The sequence below is a fragment of the Nomascus leucogenys genome, chromosome X (assembly GCF_006542625.1).
Source record: "Nomascus leucogenys isolate Asia chromosome X, Asia_NLE_v1, whole genome shotgun sequence".
Classification (NCBI taxonomy): domain Eukaryota; kingdom Metazoa; phylum Chordata; class Mammalia; order Primates; family Hylobatidae; genus Nomascus; species Nomascus leucogenys.
In genome coordinates this window covers 35618848-35641008 of record NC_044406.1, presented here as the reverse complement: position 1 = coordinate 35641008, position 22161 = coordinate 35618848, and positions in this window count along the sequence as shown.

Below are 22161 nucleotides of genomic sequence, written 5' to 3'. Positions count from 1 at the left end.
ATGGAACAGAACAGAGCCCTCAGAAATGATGCCGCCTTGGAGAGGCTGAGGCAGGAGAATGGCGTGAACCCGGGAGGTGGAGCTTGCAGTGAGCCGAGATCGCGCCACTGCACTCCAGCCTGGGTGAAAGAGCAAGACTCCGTCTCAAAAAAAAAAAAAAAAAAAAAAAAAGAAATGATGCCGCATAGCTACAACTATCTGATCTTTGACAAACCTGACAAAAACAAGAAATGGGGAAAGGATTCCCTATTTAATAAATGGTGCTGGGAAAACTGGCTAGCCATATGTAAAAAGCTGCAACTGGATCCCTTCCTTACACCTTATACAAAAATTAATTCAAGATGGATTAAAGACTTATATGTTAGACCTAAAACCATTAAAATCCTACAAGAAAACCTAGGCAATACCATTCAGGACATAGGCGTGGGCAAGGACTTCATGTCTAAAACACCAAAAGCAATGGCAACAAAAGCCAAAATCGACAAATGGGATCTCATTAAACTAAAGAGCTTCTGCACAGCAAAAGAAACTATCATCAGAATGAACAGGCAACCTACAGAATGGGAGAACATTTTTGCAACCTACTCATCTGACAAAGGGCTAATATCCAGAATCTACAATGAACTCAAACAAATTTACAAGAAAAAAACAAACAACCCCATCAAAAAGTGGGCAGAGGACATGAACAGACACTTCTCAAAAGAAGACATTTATGCAGCCAGAAAACACATGAAGAAATGCTCATCATTACTGGCCATCAGAGAAATGCAAATCAAAACCACAGTGAGATACCATCTCACACCAGTTAGAATGGCCATCATTAAAAAATCAGGAAACAACAGGTGCTGGAGAGGATGTGGAGAAATAGGAACACTTTTACACTGTTGGTGGGACTGTAAACTAGTTCAACCATTGTGGAAGTCAGTGTGGCAATTCCTCAGGGATCTCGAACTAGAAATACCATTTGACCCAGCCATCCCATTACTGGGTATATACCCAAAGGACTATAAATCATGCTGCTATAAAGACACATGCACACGTATGTTTATTGCGGCACTATTCACAATAGCAAAGAGTTGGAACCAACCCAAATGTCCAACAACGATAGACTGGATTAAGAAAATGTGGCACATATACACCATGGAATACTATGCAGCCATAAAAAATGATGAGTTCATGTCCTTTGTAGGGACATGGATGAAGCTGGAAACCATTATTCTCAGTAAACTATTGCAAGGACAAAAAACCAAACACCGCATGTTCTCACTCATAGGTGGGAACTGAACAATGAGAACTCATGGACACAGGAAAGGGAGCATCACACTCCGGGGACTGTTGTGGGGTTGGGGGAGGGTGAAGGGACAGCATTAGGAGATATACCTAATGCTACATAACGAGTTAATGGGTTTAGCAAAACAACATGGCACATGGATACATATGTAACAAACCTGCACATTGTGCACATGTACCCTAAAACCTAAAGTATAATAATTTTAAAAAAATTAAACATTAAAAAAAGTTAAATAAAATTGACAAACCTTTAGCCAGGCTCAGATAAAATAGAGAAGTAACAAATAAATAAAACCTGCAATAAAAAAGGATATGTTACACCTCATTCTGCAGAAATTCAAAGGATCATTAGTGCCTGCTATGAGCAACTACATGCCAATAAATTGGAAAATCTAGAAGAAATGGACAAATTCCTAGATATATGCAGCCTACTGAGATTGAACAAGAAAGAACTCCAAAACCTGAGTAAAGTGATAGCAAGTAATAAGATTGAAACAATAGCAAAAAGACTTACAGTAAAGAAAAGCCTGGGGTCTGATGGCTTCACTGCTGAATTCTACCAAACACTTAAAGAAGTAATGCCAATTTTACTCAAACTCTTCTTGAAAATAAAGAAATGAATACATCCAAACTTATTTTACAAGGCCAGCGTTATCCTGATAGCAAAACCAGACCAAGACAAACACACAAAAAAGAAAAATACAGGCCAATATATCTGATGAATATTGATGCAAAAATTCTCAACAAAACACTAGCAAATGGAATTCAAAAATACATTCAAAAAAGAATTCATTATGATAAAGTGTGATTTATCTCTGAGATGCAAAACAGTTGAAAATACACAAATCAATCAACGTGATATAACAACAGAATAAAGGATAAAAACCATATGTAATCATTTCAATAGATGCTGAAAAAGCATTTGATAAAATTAAACATCCCTTCATGATAAAAAATACCCTCAAAAAACTTTTTGGGAATAGAAGAAACACACCTTAACATAACAAAAGCTGTATATGACAGACCCACAGCTACATCTTTAAAAAACTAAAAAGCCACTCCTCTAATATCTGGAAAACAATAAGGATGTCCACTGTCACCACTGTTATTCTACATAGTACTGGAAGACCTAGTTAGACCAATCAGACAAGAGAAGTATATGGAGACGTGGTAATGCTGCAGGCGGCACTGCAATTTCTTATTAGTCACTATTAGTTACTTATTAGTCACTTATTAGTCACTATTAGTCACTTATTAGGCACTAATAATTTCTTATTAGTCTTGCTAGCAGTCTATCAATTTTGTTGATCGTTTCAAAAAAACCAGCTCCTGGATTCATTAATTTTTTGAAGGGTTTTTTGTGTCTCTATTTCCTTCAGTTCTGCTCTGATTTTAGTTATTTCTAGCCTTCTGCTAGCTTTTGAATGTGTTTGCTCTTGCATTTCTAGTTCTTTTAATTGTGATGTTAGGGTGTCAATTTTGGATCTTTCCTGCTTTCTCTTTTGGGCATTTAGTGCTATAAATTTCCCTCTACACACTGCTTTGAATGTGTCCCAGAGATTCTGGTATGTTGTGTATTTGTTCTCCTTGGTTTCAAAGAACATCTTTATTTCTGCCTTCATTTCATTATGTACCCAATAGTCATTCAGGAGCAGGTTGTTCAGTTTCCATGTAGTTGAGCGGTTTTGAGTGAGTTTCTTAATCTTGAGTTCTAGTTTGATTGCACTGTGGTCTGAGAGACAGTTTGTTATAATTTCTGTTCTTTTACATTTGCTGAGGAGAGCTTTACTTCCAACTATGTGGTCAATTTTGGAATAGGTGTGGTGTGGTGCTGAAAAAAAAGTATATTCTGTTGATTTGGGGTGGAGAGTTCTGTAGATGTCTATTAGGTCCACTTTGTGCAGAGCTGAGTTCAATTCCTGGATATCCTTGTTAACGTTTTGTCTCGTTGATCTGTCTAATGTTGACAGTGGGGTGTTAAAATCTCCCATTATTATTGTGTGGGAGTTTAAGTCCCTTTGTATGTCACTGAGGACTTGCTTTATGAATCTGGGTGCTCCTGTGTTGGGTGCATATATATTTAGGAGAGTTAGCTCTTCTTGTTGAATTGATCCCTTTACCATTATGTAATGGCCTTCTTTGTCTCTTTTGATCTTTGTTGGTTTAAAGTCTATTTTGTCAGAGACTAGGATTGCAACCCCTGCCTTTTTTTGTTTTCCATTTGCTTGATAGATCTTCCTCCATCCCTTTATTTTGAGTCTATGTGTGTCTCTGCAGGTGAGATGGGTTTCCTGAATATAGCACACTGATGGGTCTTGACTCTTTATCCAATTTGCCAGTCTGTGTCTTTTAATTGGAGCATTTAGCCCATTTACATTTAAAGTTATTATTGTTATGTGTGAATTTGATCCTGTCATTATGATGTTAGTTGGTTATTTTGCTCGTTAGTTGATGCAGTTTCTTCCTAGCCTCGATGGTCTTTACAATTTAGCATGTTTTTGCAGTGGCTTGTACCGGTTGTTCCTTTCCATGTTTAGTGCTTCCTTCAGGAGCTCTTTTAGGGCAGACCTGGTGGTGACAAAATCACTCAGCATTTGCTTGTCTGTAAGTATTTTATTTCTCCTTCACTTATGAAGCTTAGTTTGGCTGGATATGAAATCCTGGGTTGAAAATTCTTTTCTTTAAGAATGTTGAATATCAGCCCCCACTCTCTTCTGGCTTGTAGAGTTTCTGCCGAGAGATCAGCTGTTAGTCTGATGGGCTTCCATTTGTGGGTAACCCGACCTTTCTCTCTGGCCGCCCTTAACATTTTTTCCTTCATTTCAACTTTGGTGAACCTGACAATTATGTGTCTTGGAGTTGCTCTTCTTGAGGAGTATCTTTGTGGCGTTCTCTGTATTTCCTGAATCTGAATCTTGGCCTGCCTTGCTAGATTGGGGAAGTTCTCCTGGATAATATCTTGCAGAGTGTTTTCCAACTTGATTCCATTCTCCCCGTCATTTTCAGGTACACCAATCAGACGTAGGTTTGGTCTTTTCACATAGTCCCATATTTCTTGGAGGCTTTGTTCGTTTCTTTTTATTCTTTTCTCTCTAAACTTCCCTTCTCACTTCATTTCATTCATTTCATCTTCCATCACTGATACTCTTTCTTCCAATTGATCACATCGGCTACCGAGGCTTCTGCAATCTTCGCGTAGTTCTTGAAACTTGGCTTTCAGCTCCATCAGGTCCTTTATGGACTTCCCTGCATTGGTTATTCTAGTTATCCATTTGTCTAGTTTTTTTTTTCAAAGTTTTTAACTTCTTTGCTATTGTTTTGAATTTCCTCCCCTAGCTCGGAGTAGTTTGATTGTCTGAAGGCTTCTTCTCTCAACTCGTCAAAGTCATTCTCCGTCCAGCTTTGTTCCATTGCTGGTGAGGAACTGCATTCCTTTGGAGGAGGAGAGGTGCTCTGCTTTTTAGAGTTTCCACATTTTCTGCTCTGTTTTTTCCCCATCTTTGTGGTTTTATCTACTTTTGGTCTTTGATGATGGTGATATACAGATGGGTTTTTGGTGTGGATGTCCTTTCTGTTTGTTAGTTTTCCTTCTACCAGACAGGACCCTCAGCTGCAGGTCTGTTGGCATTTGCTAGAGGTCCAGTCCAGACCCTGTTTGGCTGGGTGTCAGCAGCGGTGGCTGCAGAACAGCGGATTTTCGTGAGACCACAAATTCAGCTGTCTGATAGCTCCTCTGGAAGTTTTGTCTCACAGGAGTACCTGGCCGAGTGAGGTGTCAGTCTGTCCCTGCTGGGGGGGGTGCCTCCCAGTTAGGCTGCTTGGGGGTCAGGGACCCACTTGAGGAGGCAGTCTGTCCATTCTCAGATCTCCAGCTGTGTGCTGGGAGAACCACTACTCTCTTCAAAGCTGTCAGACAGGGACATTTAAGTCTGCATAGATTCCTGCTGACTTTTTGTTTGTCTGTGCCCTGCCTCCAGAGGTGGAGCCTACAGAGGCAGGCAGGCCTCCTTGAGCTGTGGTGGGCTCCACTCAGTTCGAGCTTCCTGGCTGCTTTGTTTACCTAAGCAAGCCTGGGCAATGGCGGGCGCCCCTCCCCAAGCCTCACTGCTGCCTTGCAGTTTGATCTCAGGCTGCTATGCTAGCAATCAGTGAGACTCCGTGGGCATAGGACCCTGAGAGTCAGGTGCGGGACACAATCTCCTGGTGCGCTGTTTTCCAAGCCCGTTGGAAAAGCGCAGTATTAGGGTGGGACTGACCTGATTTTCCAGGTGCTGTCTGTTACCCCTTTCTTTGACTAGGAAAGGGAACTCCCTGACCCCTTGCACTTCCCAGGTGAGGCAATGCCTCACCCTGCTTTGGCTTGTGCACAGTGCACTGCACCGACTGCCCTGCACCCACTGTTTGGCACTCCCTAGTGAGATGAACCCGGTACCTCAAACGGAAATGCAGAAATCACCCGTCTTCTGTGTTTCTCATGCTGGGAGCTGTAGACCGGGGCTGTTCCTATTCGGCCATCTTGGTTTGGGGAAATATTTCTTGACTGATACCCCATAAGCATAGGTAACAAAAGCGAAAATGGACCGTTGGGATTGCATCAAGTTAAAAAGCTTCTGTGTGGCAAAAGAGAAAGTCAACAAAGTGAATAGACAACCCCAGAATGAGAGAAAATATTTGCACATGACCCATTGTACAAAGGATTAATAAGCAGAATATATAAGGAGCTTAAGCAACTCTATAGGAAAAAAATAATAATCTAATCCAAAAACGGCAAAATATTTGAATAAACGTTTCTCAAAAAAGACATACAATGGCAAAAAAGCATATGAAAATGTGCTCAACATCATTGGCAATTAGAAAATTGCAAATCAAAACTGTTGTGAGATATCATTTCACCTCAGTTAAAATGGCTTATATCCAAAAGACAGGCAACAACAAATGGTGGTTGGAAAGTGGAGAAAATGAAACTGTAGCCCGTTCTCACAATGACACTAAAGACATAACTGAGATTGTGTAATTTATAAAGAAAAGAGGCTTAATTGATTCACAATTCATTATGGCTGAGGAAGCCTCAGGGAAACTTACAATCATGGTGGAAGGTGAAGTAAACATGTCCTTCTTCACATGGCAGAAAGAAGGAGAAAAATGAGCAAAAGGGGGAAAATTCCCTCATAAAACCATCAGATCTTATGAGAACTAACTCATTGTCATGAGAATAGCATGGAGGTAAACGTCCCCATGATTCAATTACCTCCCGTTTAGTCCCTCCCATGACATGTGAGAGTTATAAGAACTACAATAGAAGATGATATTTGGATGGAGAAACAGCAAAACCATATTATTTAAGCCCAGCCCCTCTAAAGTCTTGTGCCTTTCCAACAGTCCCTCAGTCTTAACTCATTGCAACATCTCATTTGAGACAAGGCAAGTCCCTTCCACCTTTGAGCCTGTAAAATCAAAAGCAAGTTAGCTACCTCCTAGACACAATGAGGGTACAAGCATTTGGTAAATATACCCATTCCAAATGGGAGAAATTGGCCAAAATGAAGGGGCTACAGGCCTCATGCAAGTCCAAAATCCAGTGGGGCAGTCAAATCCTAAAGCTCCAAAATGATATCCTTTGACTCCATGTCTCACCTCCAGGTCACACTGATGCAAGAGTTGTGCTCCCATGGCCTTGGGCAGCTCCACATCTGTGGCTATGCAGGATATAGCTCTTCTTGGCTTCCTTCATGGTCTGGCATTGCCTGTCTGTGGCTCTTCCAGGTGCACGGGGCAAGTTGTCATAGGATCTACCATCCTGGGGACTAGAGGAAGGTGGCCCTCTTCTTACAGCTGCACTAAGCAGTGCCCCAGTGGGGACTGTATGTGGGGGCTCCGACCCCACATTTTCCTTCTGCACTGCCCTAACACAGGTTCTCCATGAGGGCTCCACCCTGCAGCATACCTCTGCCTGAACATCTAGACATTTCCATACGTCCTCTGAAATCTATGTGGAGGTTTCCAAAACTCATTTCTTGTCATCTGCATACCTGCAGGCCCAACACCACATGTAAGCTAGCAAGGCTTGGGGCTTGCATTCTCTGAAGCCATGGTCCAAGCTGTACCTTGTCCATTTTAGCCACCACTGGAGTGGCTGGGATGCAAGTCACCACCTTCCAAGGAGGCTGCACACAACAGGGTGTCCTGGACCCAGCCCACAAAACTATTTTTGCCTCCTGGGCTTCTGGGCCTGTAATGTTGGGGGAGCTGCTGCAAAGGTCTCTGACATGCCCTGGAGGCATTTTCCCCATTTTCTTGGTGATTAACATTTGGCTGTTTGTTACTTATGCAAATTTCTGCAGCTAGCTTGAATTTCTCCTCAGAAAATGAGTTTTCTTTTCTAACACATCAATAGGCTGTAAATTTTTGAACTTTAATGCTCTGCTTCCCTTTTAAACATAAGTTCCAATTCCAAACCATATCTTTGTGAATACATAAAACTGAATGCTTTTAACAACACCCAAGTCACATCTTGAATGGTTTGCTGCTTGGAAATTACTTCTGCCAGATACCCTAAATCATCTCCCTTAAGTCCAAAGTTCCATAGATCCCTGGGACAGGAGCTAAATACTGCCAACCTCTTTGCTAAAACATAGCAAGAGTCACTTTTATTCCAGTTTCCAACAAGTTTCTCATCTCCATCTGCAACCACGTCAGCCTCGATTTCCTTGTCAATATTACTGTCAGCATTTTGGTCAAAGCCATTCAACTTGGAAGTCCCAAGCTTTCCCACATCTTCCTGTCTTTTTCTGAGCCTTCCAAACTGTTCAAACCTTTGCCTGTTACCCAGTTCCATAGTCACTTCCATATTTTCAGGTATCTTTACAGCAGCACCCCACTCTCTGTGGTATCAATTTACTCTATTAGTCTGTTCTCGCACTGCTAATAAAGACATTCCTGAGACTGGGTAATTTATTAAAAAAAGAACTTTAACTGACTCACAGTTCAGCATGGCTGAGGAGGCCTCAGGAAACTTACAATCATGGAGGAAGTGGAAGCAAACATGACCTTCTTGACATAGTGGCAGAAAGGAGAAGAATGAGCAAAAGTGGCAAAAGCCCCTTATAAAACTATCAGATATTGTGAGAACTCACTCACTATCATGAGAACAGCATGGAGGTAACTGGCCCCATGATTCAATTACCTCCCACTGGATCATGCCCATGGCACATGGGGATTATGGGAACTACAGTAGAAGATGAGATTTGACTGGGGCACCGCTAAACCATTTCAGGAACCCTTGTACACTGTTGGTGGGAATGTAAATTAGTAGAACCACTATGGAGAACAGTTTGGAGATTCCTCAAAAAAAAATTGAGCTACCATATGATCAAGCAATCCCACTGGCAGGTATATGCCCCAAAGAAAGGAAATCAGTATATCAAAGAGATAGCTGCACTCCCATGTTTGTTGCAGCACTGTTAACAATAGTTAATATTTGGAAGCAACCTAAGTTTCCATTAACAGATAAATGGATAAAGAAGAGGTGGTACATATAAACAGTGGAGTACTGAAGATGGCTGAATAGGAACAGCTCCAGTTTGCAGATCCCAGTGTGATCAATGCTGAAGACGGGTGATTTCTGCATTTCCAACTGAGGTACCTGATTCATCTCACTGGGACTGGTTGGACAGTGGATGCAGCCTATGGAGGGTGAGCTGAAGCAGGGCAGGCCATCACCTCACCCAGGAAGTGCAAGGGATTGGGGGATTTCCTTTTCCTAGCCAAGGGAAGCCATAACAGACTGTACCTGGAAAAACGGGACACTCCCGCCCAAATACTGCACTTTTCTCAAGGTCTTAGCAACTAGCAGAGAAGGAGATTTTCTTGTGTGCCTGGCTTGGTGGGTCCCATGCCCATGGAGACTTGCTCATTGCTAGCACAGCAGTCTGAGATTGAACTGTGAGGCAGAAGCCTGGCTGGGGAAGGAGCATCCACCATTGCTGAGGCTTGTGTAGCTAAACAAAGTGGCTGGGAAGCTTGAACTGGGCAGAGCCCATCACAGCTCAGCAAGGCCTTCTGCCTCTAGACTCCACCTCTGTGGGCAGGGCATAGCTGAACAAAAGGCAGCAGACAACTTCTGCAGACTTAAACGACCCTGTCTGACAGCTCTGAAGAGAGCAATGGTTCTCCCAGCATGGCATTTGAGATCTGAGAATGGACAGACTGCCTCCTCAACTAGGTCCCTGACCCCCATGTAGCCTAACTGAGAGACACCTCCCAGTAGGGGCTGACAGACATCTCATATACGCAGGTGCCCCTCTGGGAAGAAGCTTCCAGAGGAAGGATCAGGCAGCAATATTTGCTGTTCTGCAATATTTGCTCTTCTGCAGCCTCTGCTAGTGATACCCAGGAAAACAGGGTCTGGAGTGGAACTCCAGCAAACTCCAAAAGACCTGCAAATGAGGGACTTATTAGAAGGAAAACTAACACACAGAAAGGAATAGCATCAGCATCAACAAAAAGGACATCTACACAAAAACACCATCTGTAGGTCACCAACATCAAAAAACAAAGGTAGATATATAACCACAAAATGGGGAGAAACCAGAGCAGAAAAGATGAAAATTCTAAAAATCAGAGCACCTCTTCTCCTCCAAAGGATTGCAGCTCCTCACCAGCAATGGAACAAAACTGGATGGAGAATGACTTTGACAAGTTGACAGAAGTAGGCTTAAAAGGTCAGTAATAACAAACTTCTATAAGCCAAAGGAGCATGTTCGAACCCATCGCGAGGAAGCTAAAAACATTGAAAAAATGTTAAATAAATGCTGAACTAGAGTAAACAGTGTAGAGAAGACCATAAGTGACCTGATGGAGCTGAAAACAATGGCACGAGAACTTCGTGACACATGTACAAGCTTCAACAGCCAATTCCATCAAGTGGAAGACAGGGTATCAGTGATTGAAGATCAAATTAATGGAATAAATCGAGAAGACAAGGTTAGAGAAAAAAAGAGTAAAATGAAATGAACTAATCCTCCAAGAAATATGGGACTATGTGAAAAGACCAAATCTATGTTTGATTGGTGTACCTGAAAGGGATGGGGAGAATGGAATCAAGTTGGAAAACACTCTTCAGGACCAGGAGAACTTCCCCAACCTAGCAAGGCAGGCCAACATTCAAATTCAGGAAATACAGAGAACACCAAAAAGATACTCCTCGAGAAGAGCAATCCCAAGACATATAATTGTCATATTCACCAAGGTTGAAATGAAGGAAAAAAATGTTAAGGGTAGCCAGAGAGAAAGGTTGAGCTACCCATAAAGGGAAGCCCATCAGAATAACAGCGGATCTTTCAGCAGAAACCCTACAAGCCAGAAGAGAGTGTGGGCCAATACTCAACATTCCTAAAGAAAAGATTTTTCAACCCAGAATTTCATATCCAGACAAACTAACTCCCATAAGTGAAGGAGAAATAAAATCCTTTACAGACAAGCAAATGCTGAGAGATTTTGTTATTACCAGGCCTGCCTTACAAGAGCTCCTGAAGGAAGCACTAAACATGGAAAGGAACAACCCATACTAGCCACTGCAAAAACATGCCAAATTGTAAAGACCATTGATGCTATGAAGAAACTGCATCAATTAATGGGCAAAATAAGCAGGGAACATCATAATGACAGGAGCAAATTCACACACAACAATATTCACCTTAAATGTAAATGGGCTAAATGCCCCAATTAAAAGACACAGACTGGCAAATTGGATAAACAGTCAAGACCCATCAGTGTGCTGTATTCAGGAGACCCATATCATGTGCACAGATACACACAGGCTCAAAATAAAGGGATGGAGGAAGATGTACCAAGCAAATGGAAAACAAAACAAAACAAAAAGGCAGGGGTTGCAATCCTAGTCTCTGATAAAACAGACTTTAAACCAACAATGATCAAAAGAGACAAAGAGGGCCATTACATAACAGTAAAGGGATCGATTCAACAAGAAGAGCTAACTATCCTAAATATACATGCACCCAATACAGAAGCACCCAGACTCATAAAGCAAGTCCTTAGAGACATACAAAGAAACTTAAACTCCTACACAATAATAATGAAAGACTTTAACACCCCACTGTCAATATTAGACAGGTCAATGAGAGAGAAGGTTAACAAGGATATCCAGGACTTGAACTCAGCTCTGAACCAAGCGGACCTAATAGACATCTACAGAACTCTCCACCCCAAATCAACAGGACATACATGTTCTCAGCACCACATCGCACTTATTCTAAAACTGACCACATAACTGGAACTAAAGCACTCCTCAGCAAATGTAAAAGAACAGAAATCACAACAAACTGTGTCTCCAACCACAGTGCAATCAAATTAGAACTCAGGATTAAGAAACTCACTCAAAACCACTCAACTACATGGAAACTGAACAACCTGCTCCTGAATGACTACTGAGTAAATAACGAAATGAAGGCAGAAATAAAGATGTTCTTTGAAATCAATGAGAACAAAGACACAACATACCAGAATCTCAGGGACACATGTAAAGCAGTGTGTAGAGGGAAATTTGTAGCACTAAATGTCCACAAGAGAAAGCAGGAAAGATCTAAAATCGACACCCTAACATCGCAATTAAAAGAACTAGAGAAGCAAGAGCAAACACATTCAAAAGCTAGCAGAAGGCAAGAAATAACTAAGATCAGAACAGAACTGAAAGAGATAGAGACACAAAAAACCCTTCAAGAAATCAATGAAACCAGGAGCTGGTTTTTTGAAAAGATTAACAAAATTCATAGACTGCTGGCAAGAGTAATAAAGAAGAAAAGAGAGAAGAATCAAATAGATGCAATAAAAAATGATAAAGGGGATATCACCACTGATCCCACAGAAATACAAACTACCATCAGAGAATACTATAAACATCTCTATGCAAAGAAACTAGAAAATCTAGAAGAAATGGATAAATTCCTGGACACATACACCCTCCCAAGACTAAACCAGGAAGAAGCTGAATCTCTGAATAGACCAATAACTGTCTCTGAAATTCAGGCAATAATTAATAGCCTACCAACCAAAATAAGTCCAGGACTTTTCTATTCTACCTGCTACTCTTTATTTAATTTTAGACAGTTGTTTCTACTACATGATCCACTTCATTACCACTTTTTCTCTCTTCAGTCCACTCCAGTGTGGCCTCCTTCCCAACCAGTTCACTCTGACCACTCTTGGCAAGGTCTTTGATGACCTTCGTGTTGCCAAACATACTGATGACTTTCTTCCTTCATCTTAAACCCTTAAAAGCATTTGTTACAGTGGTCCACTCCCTCCTTCTTCAGCTGTCTCCTCTCTTGCATTCTGTGTTGCCATACTTTCCTGATTTTCTTCTGCCACCTTCACTACTCAGTCTCTGCTATATGCTCCTCCTCTTTCAGACCTTTTATAGTGTCCCAGAACTCAATCCTGGGCTTTCTCTTCTCTTTCCTCCACTTTACTCTCTTTCTCTTTCCTCCACTTTACTCTCTTTCTCTTTCTTTTCATTTACAGAGTGAATAGGTCAATCAGATGATCCAAAATTTGATTTTTAAAAAATTAGTTTATATTCTATTACTATCACAATGAAAAGACACAAAGATGAAATTATCATAGAGAACTTTCTTTTATGTTCATGGACCCCCATGGAGTTCTGAGCACCTTAGAGAAATGAGAGAATTCTGGCCATATAGAACATACAAAGTGCAGAAACTCCACAATCTATACATAACATATTAATAGCTCAACATATATTTTTGAAAATAGATTGTTTTTACTATCAAACTGGTCAGCCTCGATAATGGCTTCAGCATTTGGGCCTTATCTATAATAATTACAACAACTACTACTACCAATTTAGTGATAACCTACAATGGTCTAGGCTCTGTACCAGGTGCTTTACATACAGCATCTCATCCTACCTTCACACAATCCTGAGATATAGATAATACCATCACCATTTTTTCATTTGAAGAAACTGAAGCACAGAGGCATTAAACTGATAGTTGCAGACTATAGAGTCAGTTTATGAAGAAGCTATGTTTAAATTCCAGGTTGACTAGGATTTAACTGATTTCAAAATTGGCTTTTTAGTGCTATGCTTCACATTGCTATAAAGAAATGCCTGAGACTGGGTAATTTATAAAGAAAAGAGGTTTAATTGGCTCATGCTTCTGCTAGCTGTACAGGAAGCATAATGGCTTCTGGTTTTAGGAAGGCCTCAGGAAGCTTCCAATCATGGTGGAAGGCAAAGAGGGAGCAGTTGACTTACATGGCAAGAGCCAGGAGCAAGAAAGGGGGGCATGCTACACACTTTTAAAGGACTAGATCTCACAAGAAATCACTCACTATTGCAAGGACAGTACCAAGGGGGATAGTGCTGAACCATTCATGAGAACTCTGCCCCTGTGACCCAATCACCTCCCACCAGGCCTTACCTCCAATATTGAGAATTACAATTCAACATGAGACTTGGTGGGACACAGATCAAAATCATATCAATGTTCTTCGTCTAATTTTCTGATATACTTAAATTGTCCTACAATTTTGGAGAACATGTATAGTTCAGAAGAAAGAGGTTAACTGTGTGATTTTTTTAAGAAGAAACTTTAAAATATTTCTTTTTCATCAATGAGAATGCGTGAAGTACTGCTACACAGAACAACAGAGATGAATCTTACAAATATAAAGTTAAGCAAAAAATGCCAGAATCAATATATACTAATTGATTCCATGTCCATAAAGTCCAAAAACAGGTACAACTAATTTTTTTGTGCTAGAAACTAGAATGGTGATAATCTTAGTAGAGGGTTTTGACTGGTAAGGAGTATGAAGGATGCAAGGAATATTCTGTTTCTTGATCTGGCTGCTGGTCACACAAATGTGCTCATAGAGCTCAACACACATGATTTGTGTGTTTTCTGTCTATATGCTATGCTTCAATAAATGTACTTTAAAATTACTCATTTCAATTTAACTACATGGCTGGATATGAATTCACATATTCTTCAAGCCAGTGCTCCTATTATTGGACTACTGCAATTCTAATCAATAGTCGCAAACATATGTATCCTTACTCATTTCATTCAAACTGACTAGGTTTGAATCTTAGCTTTGCCACATACTAGATATGTGACCTTGAGCAATGACTTAACAGCTCTGCACCTCATTTTTCTCATTTATCAAATAAGAATAATTAGTATCTCCTTGTAAGAACGCAATGATTTAATTGCTACCCCTTAGCTAAAGATCACCAAAGCATCATAATTATTCCCATAATTATTCTCATCACTTTGCTGTTTCCATTGAACAATTGCCTTGACCAGACAATTCTTCACGTCCCTGCATGGACAATTATACATGTCTTCTAAGAAGTAATGCACAATGTTTTTAAAATCCTGGAAGCATAGCTACTGGAAAATCCTAAGATTTTGAATCCACTCAATGTCATCTGCGCAATTGTTACTTACCTAATTTCCAGAGAAAATTGTAAAAGGTGATTCTTCCACAGAACATATTCATACCCACAAAGTTCAGGCTCTAGGGAGAATTTCTCTTCTTGACCTGAAGTACCTAAAGTACTCTCTTTGACCTACTACCAATATGCTTGTCCACTTTGCCAAGGGCCTTCTCTCATTTATTGCACTTATTCTTTTATTCTGAGACATAATTAAAGTTTCTATTCAAAAGTAACTTGGCTTTCTCTGTGTTCAGATGAATTAACTAATTCCCTGTATTCACATGTCTGACTTAGCTTTTCTGCTTCCATGGCTGCTTCATTTTATGAGGCATATTGTTCAGAAAATCTACACATTATTCGAAAATTTATACACATCAGAAAATTATACACATCAAAATCACTCATTTCTATGCTTTCCATTCTAATTTCTTATCTGTTGAGCAAAATCAATAGAAAATTTTCATAATCCAACAACAAACAAAAATTGAGTTGTTATTTTTGCCTAATGACTGATAGGAAGTTCCCCCAATCCAAAACTTGCTACAAAATTTTGTAATCTATTTGTATTTAACCTGGTTTTTCTATATCAGGAAAGTTCCCATTGCCTCTTTTCTCGGAATCCTAAAGCTATCCTAAATCCTCTCAGTCTAGAATTCTTATTCTCTTCAGATTATGCCCCATGCTCTGCACTATTTTTCTTCTGAAGAGGATTTGGATTTCATTTAGAAACCCATTTAAAATTGTACTACCATTCAAATATTCTTTGTCTCATCTTCTATTTCATGATTCTTGTTATTCACTGTCTATCCTTTTCTGCCTATGTCATCATCATGCAGTATAATTCTTTCCTTGGCTAATGTCCTCTGGCTGCATTTCTTCACAGAAGCTTATTTTTCCTATCTTCCCTTTTCGGTTATTTCTAGTTTTTCTCCATCCAGTCAGATATATTTCCTGTCATTTTCTTTCCAAGTTATGTGTTACCAGCTATTCTCTCTTTGATTATTTCTGTATATTTTGAGTGATTATTACACCACACACTAAATTTTCACCTATATGTTGTGAACGTGTGACTATGTATTCCATCTGATATCATGACCCTATAAACTTCTCCCATAAAAATGTATTACTAAGTTATTCATTCTAACTGAAAATAAACTGTACTTGCTTATTTGACTGATATTGCTCTTTCTGAGCAACATTGTCAGTAAGGGACTATAAGTTACCTTTCAACTGCACCCCACCTCAAGAACTAGAAAATGAGAGCTATTTGAGTGTATTTTGAGAATTACGTTGTAGGATCAGCACATCACTAATCAAGGAATACAGATGTAAAATTATCTGAGGAGACAAAATGAATTTTGGGCCCTTAAAGCATAAGTATACTCGGACCTGGCTGACTGTATTAGCATCTTAAGAAAGAATGAACCGCAAAGGCATAGCGAAAAGTTGGTCCCTGAAGTAAGGATTGGCAGCAACCAATGGATAAAGGTGCCTTAGCCACTTGACTTCCAGTATTTTCAATCCTATAATCAATATCATCTCTGTTGGGAGATGAATGCACAGCACTAGCTTTGATTTATGTCATTAAACTGTTAGTTTATCATCTTATGAATCATGGTTTACCCAACAACCATCCTGCTATATCCCATCATACGTCTTTCAGATGATTTTGCTTGTGTCTGCTCTGATTAATGACGTAGGCTTATAATTTGCATTCAAAGGGCAATCAAATAGCTCTAATTTTCTAGTTCTGATTTTTATCTGGCTTCCTATTTAAGCTTTGAGAGGGGAAATGTGAGGAATGCATAGACATAAATAGTTTAGGTAGGCATCACAGTCCTGTTTCTCAGTAGAAAATAATAAATTGGCATTCTCCCATCTGTCTCAGTCTCATCCGCTGTTTCACTTGTGTGAGTCAGTAACTCAGGGCCTGTGACCCAATCTATTCTGGCAGCTGGTAAAAGTGAGACCTTTGGACCTGCAAAACATAACAAAAGCCAGCAAGGCAACACTTAAATAACTGTTGAGGCATACTAAAGTTGACATCTAAAGTTTGTCATCATATATTTAAATAATTGCAAGAATACAATTTCTGGGATATTATGAATATTGACATTTTGAAATAAACTGTTATGTCTGTTAAAGTGAACTAAATATGGCCTGAAAAGGGCTCTGTACTTCTATATTTGAGTCTTTGTAGACCATTTCTAACCTAACTTAATAGGTAGACAAGATTGAAAACCTAACTTAGGAGTGTGTGCCTGTAACAATAGCTGAGTCTTGGCCAATTCCAGCAGCCATAGTTCAACCACTCATACACTGCTGAGTGTTCAAACTGTGTTCAAATAAGGCAAACACCAACCTGTAACCAATCCAGCTGTTTCTGTACCTCACTTCTGATTTCTGTACATCACTTTCCTTGTTTCGTCTATAAATTTATTCTGACCACAAGGCATCCCAGGAATCTGTTTGAATCTGCTGTGATTCTGGAGGCTGCCCAATTCGTGAATTTTTTTTCTTGCTTAATTAAACTCTGTTTAATTTGTCCAAAGTTTTCTTTTAACACATCAGCCTCTTAAATGTATCCAGCAGACCATAAATACTATAGCAACTTGAGATCTGCCTCATGCATCTTTAAAATATAATAACAGATTCTTCTTTAACAGTTGAAAAATTTATATTTTACATTTTTCTTTAATATTTCTATTTATTTTTATAAATAGAAGATATTTAATATGTTTCTTTAATATCTCTATTTGTTTTCTCCACAGAGTTTTTGTCCTAATTTTATATATTTTATGTTAAAAAGCCTTTCATTGATCACCCTATTCATGCTTCTCTACCACAAAAATTATACAAACTAAAATTAATTTTAAAGGATAAAACTGTTCTGTATTAAAGATAAATACTGTGTGTTCTCACTCATACGTGGAAGCTAAAACCGTTGATCTAATGAAAGTAGAGAGTGGAATAGTGGTTATTAGAGGCTAAGAAGGGTAGAAAAGAGGGGAAGATAAGGAGAAGTTGGTTAAGGGATACAAAATTACAGGAAGACAGGAGGAATAAGATTCAGTATTCCATAGTACTGTAGGGTGATCATAGCTAACAATAATTTATTGTGTATTTTCATACAGCTTGAAGAGAAGATTTTGAATGTTTTCAACACAAAGAACTGATACCTGTTTGAGGGGATGGATATGCTAATTACCCTGATTTGATCATTATACATGATATACATGTATCAAAACATTACACTGTTCCTCATAATATATAAAATTATGTCAACTAAAATAATAAACTTATTTTAAAACCCCAAAGAAATAAAACAACTTGTTGAAAAAAATTGTTTTGTATTATCATTATAATTATTGTTAGTACAAAATTTATCAAAAGCATACATATATTATTGGTTTTGATAAAACAAGACATATAAGTAAGATTTAATTTAAAATTCATTTGGGAGTTTTTTTCTCTATTAGTTTATATACCTAAATATCAGTGTTACTCATTGCTAGCAAGTATTTTCCCTTTTATTGTTTTTATAAATATAAGCACTGGAATCATTTAATAAATAAACAGATAGATGGGAATGTAAAGACTTTGTCATAATAATTCCTTCCATCTCTGATTTTCTTACATATAATATTCCAAAATCACATAATGATTCATCTTCATAAATTACTTTAATGACCTATCAGTTGACAACTCAATTAGGTTCTTCTTCATTTTTGTCTAAGGCAAAGAATTGGAAATCACAGACTTGCAAATGGATTTATTACCTAGTCATTAGAATTATTCAATTTCTGAACATAGAAATCAATATATATTCCAAAGTGTCCCTTTGTTTGTTGCCCCAAGGTTTTTATACCCAGGGGCAATAGGCAATGTACTATTGTAAAATCCTGGGTATGCGAAAGAAGTATGCATTTATTTTGTAAAGTGGAGAAAGGTCAATTGCAAAAGGGGATGCTTTGACCTCGGGGGCATTTTCTAGCAGATCAGTTTTAGGAAAGAAGATATATGGGCATCGAGGCTCTAGAAATTAATTCATTTTAAGCTATCTTTATCCTCCTACTGTTTGAAAGAACTTTGTGTAGACAAAGTCAAGTTTAAAGACCACTGCCTTAGATAAGACTGCTACCACTTCCGTATCTATTGTAACTAAGTCTAGCACAGCGTCTTTGTTTTACCCTCCACCATCTATAGACCACAAGGCTTTCCCCATAAACACTGCATTCTCCTTCCAGTTGTACCTGAGTATTTTCTATGTCTGATGAGTCTGGACTGTAACATAATTCAACAATAGGTGCCATCTGCAGACGCCAACCTGAAGACATCGGGCTATGTAAAAGTAAATGCCAGCCACGCTATTTATCTCATACATAAATTTGCCTTCTGAAAACAGTCACCTTAAAGAAATTTGTTTTACAATTCAACTACAGTTCAACTCTATTTCTCTATTGCCACTGGGGATTCCCAAGTACCTTCTTCCCTTTTTGTGACTTTCTCCACTGACTCTAGAGTCTTGGGAATTCACATACAATGCATGTGGAGAAAGCATCTCCTCCCACTGCTGCAAGGTTTATTTCTGTCAGTATTCTGATTTGCATCTTGGGATGCATTTTCACATAAAATGTTTTCAATGGTAACACATTACCATTTGATTATAATGTAGCTAATGTCAACTCTTAATCATGCTTTAAGTTAACTAGGCTTCATAGGACTGTCTTGAAAACTTAACTTCTGCTTTGGGTAATTATTTGTATATTTATATAATTGTGTTAGTCCCAGAGCATTTTTCATGGCCACAAAATCACCTATGGCTACTATTCTATTATTAGAGGGATTAGGCCTTAATGACTTCATAGTCACCTTCTGACACTTCCACTTTGCCTATGATTTCTACCTTATTGGTCTGAATGAGGTTGATTGACAGTAGCAGACATTCTACTCATTTCTACCTTCTGATAAAACATCTATTCTGCTTTTTCTATGCCTGGTCCTCTATAGTACTCATTTTTAATTATCCCTGAGCATTTTTTCTCTTACCTCTTATTTTCATTTCAATTCTCCCTCTATTGATTTTTTAAATCTCAAAGGAATTTAGTACTTCTACATTCTTTTGAAAGGCACTCATGAAATGCAACTTATGCCACAGTTTATAATATAAAATCCGATTCTACACAGCACAGTGAGGCAGACTCTCACTGCCATCTCATATTTTCTCAGTTCCCAGTTTTCAACTGGAAATCACTCAGTCATATAATTCTGGTGGTAAGAGTCATGGAAAGATTAAACTGAAGAAAAAGTATTAGCTGCTATCATCATCATCATCATCTTCATTTGAAGAAAGTGTTTTCCACAATATAAACATATTTATAGCCCCCTGGCATGAATATTCCACTCTTTTTTTTTCTGACCACCTTCTGCTTATTGAAGTTTAAAATTATTTATTTATTTATTTATTTATTTATTTATTTATTTATAGAGACAGAATCTCGCTACATTGGCCAGGCTGGTCTTGAACTCTGGCCTCAAGCCATCTTCCTGCCTCTGCCTCCCAAAGTGCTGGTATTACAGGAATGAGCGAGCCACTATGCCCTGCCTAATATTCCACTCTTTAAGAAAGTGACCCAATTATGTTCTTGATCTTTTCCAATTCACCTCAGTGCTTCAGTGTTTCTACTCTTCAGGAGACATAGTGAAGGAAGAGAAAGCTTATTGAGCTCCTTCTTTTTTTTTTTTTTTTTTTTTTTGAGACGGAGTCTTGCTTTGTCGCCCAGGCTGTAGTGCAGTGGCGCAATCTCGGCTCACTGCAAGCTGCGCCTCCCGGGTTCACGCCATTCTCCTGCCTCAGCCTCTCCGAGTAGCTGGGACTACAGGCGCCCGCCACCACGCCCGGCTAATTTTTTTTTTTTTGTATTTTTAGTAGAGACGGGGTTTCACCGTGGTCTCGATCTCCTGACCTCGTGATCCGCCCGCCTCAGCCTCCCAAAGTGCTGGGATTACAAGCGTGAGCCACCGCGCCCGGCCTGAGCTCCTTCTTAAAAGATAAAAATTTCCAATGCTTATGGGGCAACTAAATAAGGAAATACATGAAGTGGACCTGGAGGACACTGGCAAATCAGAATACAACCCTTACCTGAAGAAGGCAGCCAATATTCACCTCTAGTCAAATTATAGCCCTCAAGTGTATGAGCCCAATGTAGCCAGATCATTTAATTTTGAAAGAGAAGTTTGAAATCTGGATTTGTAGGGGAAAATTTCCAAGTTTTAGGTGTCGGCAGGCCAAAGCCAGCCCAGGAATTGCCAGTTTGTAATTTGTGTCCTGGAAGTTAAAGTGGATATCTAACACTAGAATTTCTGGGCATTCAAGATAGCCTGATTTGTACATTCTTGCTTAATAGGCAAACTAAATGAAAAAGCAAAATTATTAGAAGATTATAGGGAGCATAGGGTCAGAACAAAAATGATAAGTAATTTGAACGTGTATCTCCAGAACAGAGTACATATCTGCCAGCTAGACTGTATCTCTGCTCTGATCCTTTCTAGTTTTTTTGTGTTGTTTTGTTGTTCATTTTCTCATTTCATAATTTAACCTACCAATGGTAAACTTATTTCATTTGCTTTCTTTTCAGAGAGGGGTGTGTGTCAGAGCAATTATTGTCTGGCTCATGTACTTACTGCCTGTGACTACAACCCTGAAGGGTATGTGTATTAATCCCATTTTTGCTGATGAAGAAACTGAGGTTCAAAGAAATGAATGAACTACTCAGTCACAAAACCGTAAGTAACCAAGTTGGAGTTGAAATACTGGTCTCTTTGGCTCCAGTTGAATCTCTTGCTACAATACCACAATACTGTTTCTCTAGTTCTGACTTTATTATTTGCCCCCAAATGCATCAACAGGAGTAGGGAATAATCATGGGATATCTCTTAGGTTCTGTAGTTACACTGCAGGAAGAAAACACATTTAGTATAATCAAGACACCAAGAGCAAGAATTACTGCCTCCAGATGAATTCCCAAAAGTGGAATTACTCAGTAAACTTGTCTGCACATTTTCTTAAACTTTTAGTGTTTATTAGCAAATTGCCCTTTAAATAAGCTGTACCTACTAAGTAACTTAATTCTCAGCAGATTATGAGTTACCTCTTTCCTGTACTACTACTACGAATGATAATAATACTTATATAGTGGATACTATGAGCAGGAAACTTGTAGGTGCTTAAAATATGTTAATTTATTTGATTATCAAAATAGTCCATCATTTTATAAATGAAGAATACTGAAGTACAGAAAAGTTATTTGCCAAAGTCATGCAGTTTACAATCAGAGGTAATAGAACCAGGATTTGAACTTAGGCAGTCTTTATTGACTATGTCTAGA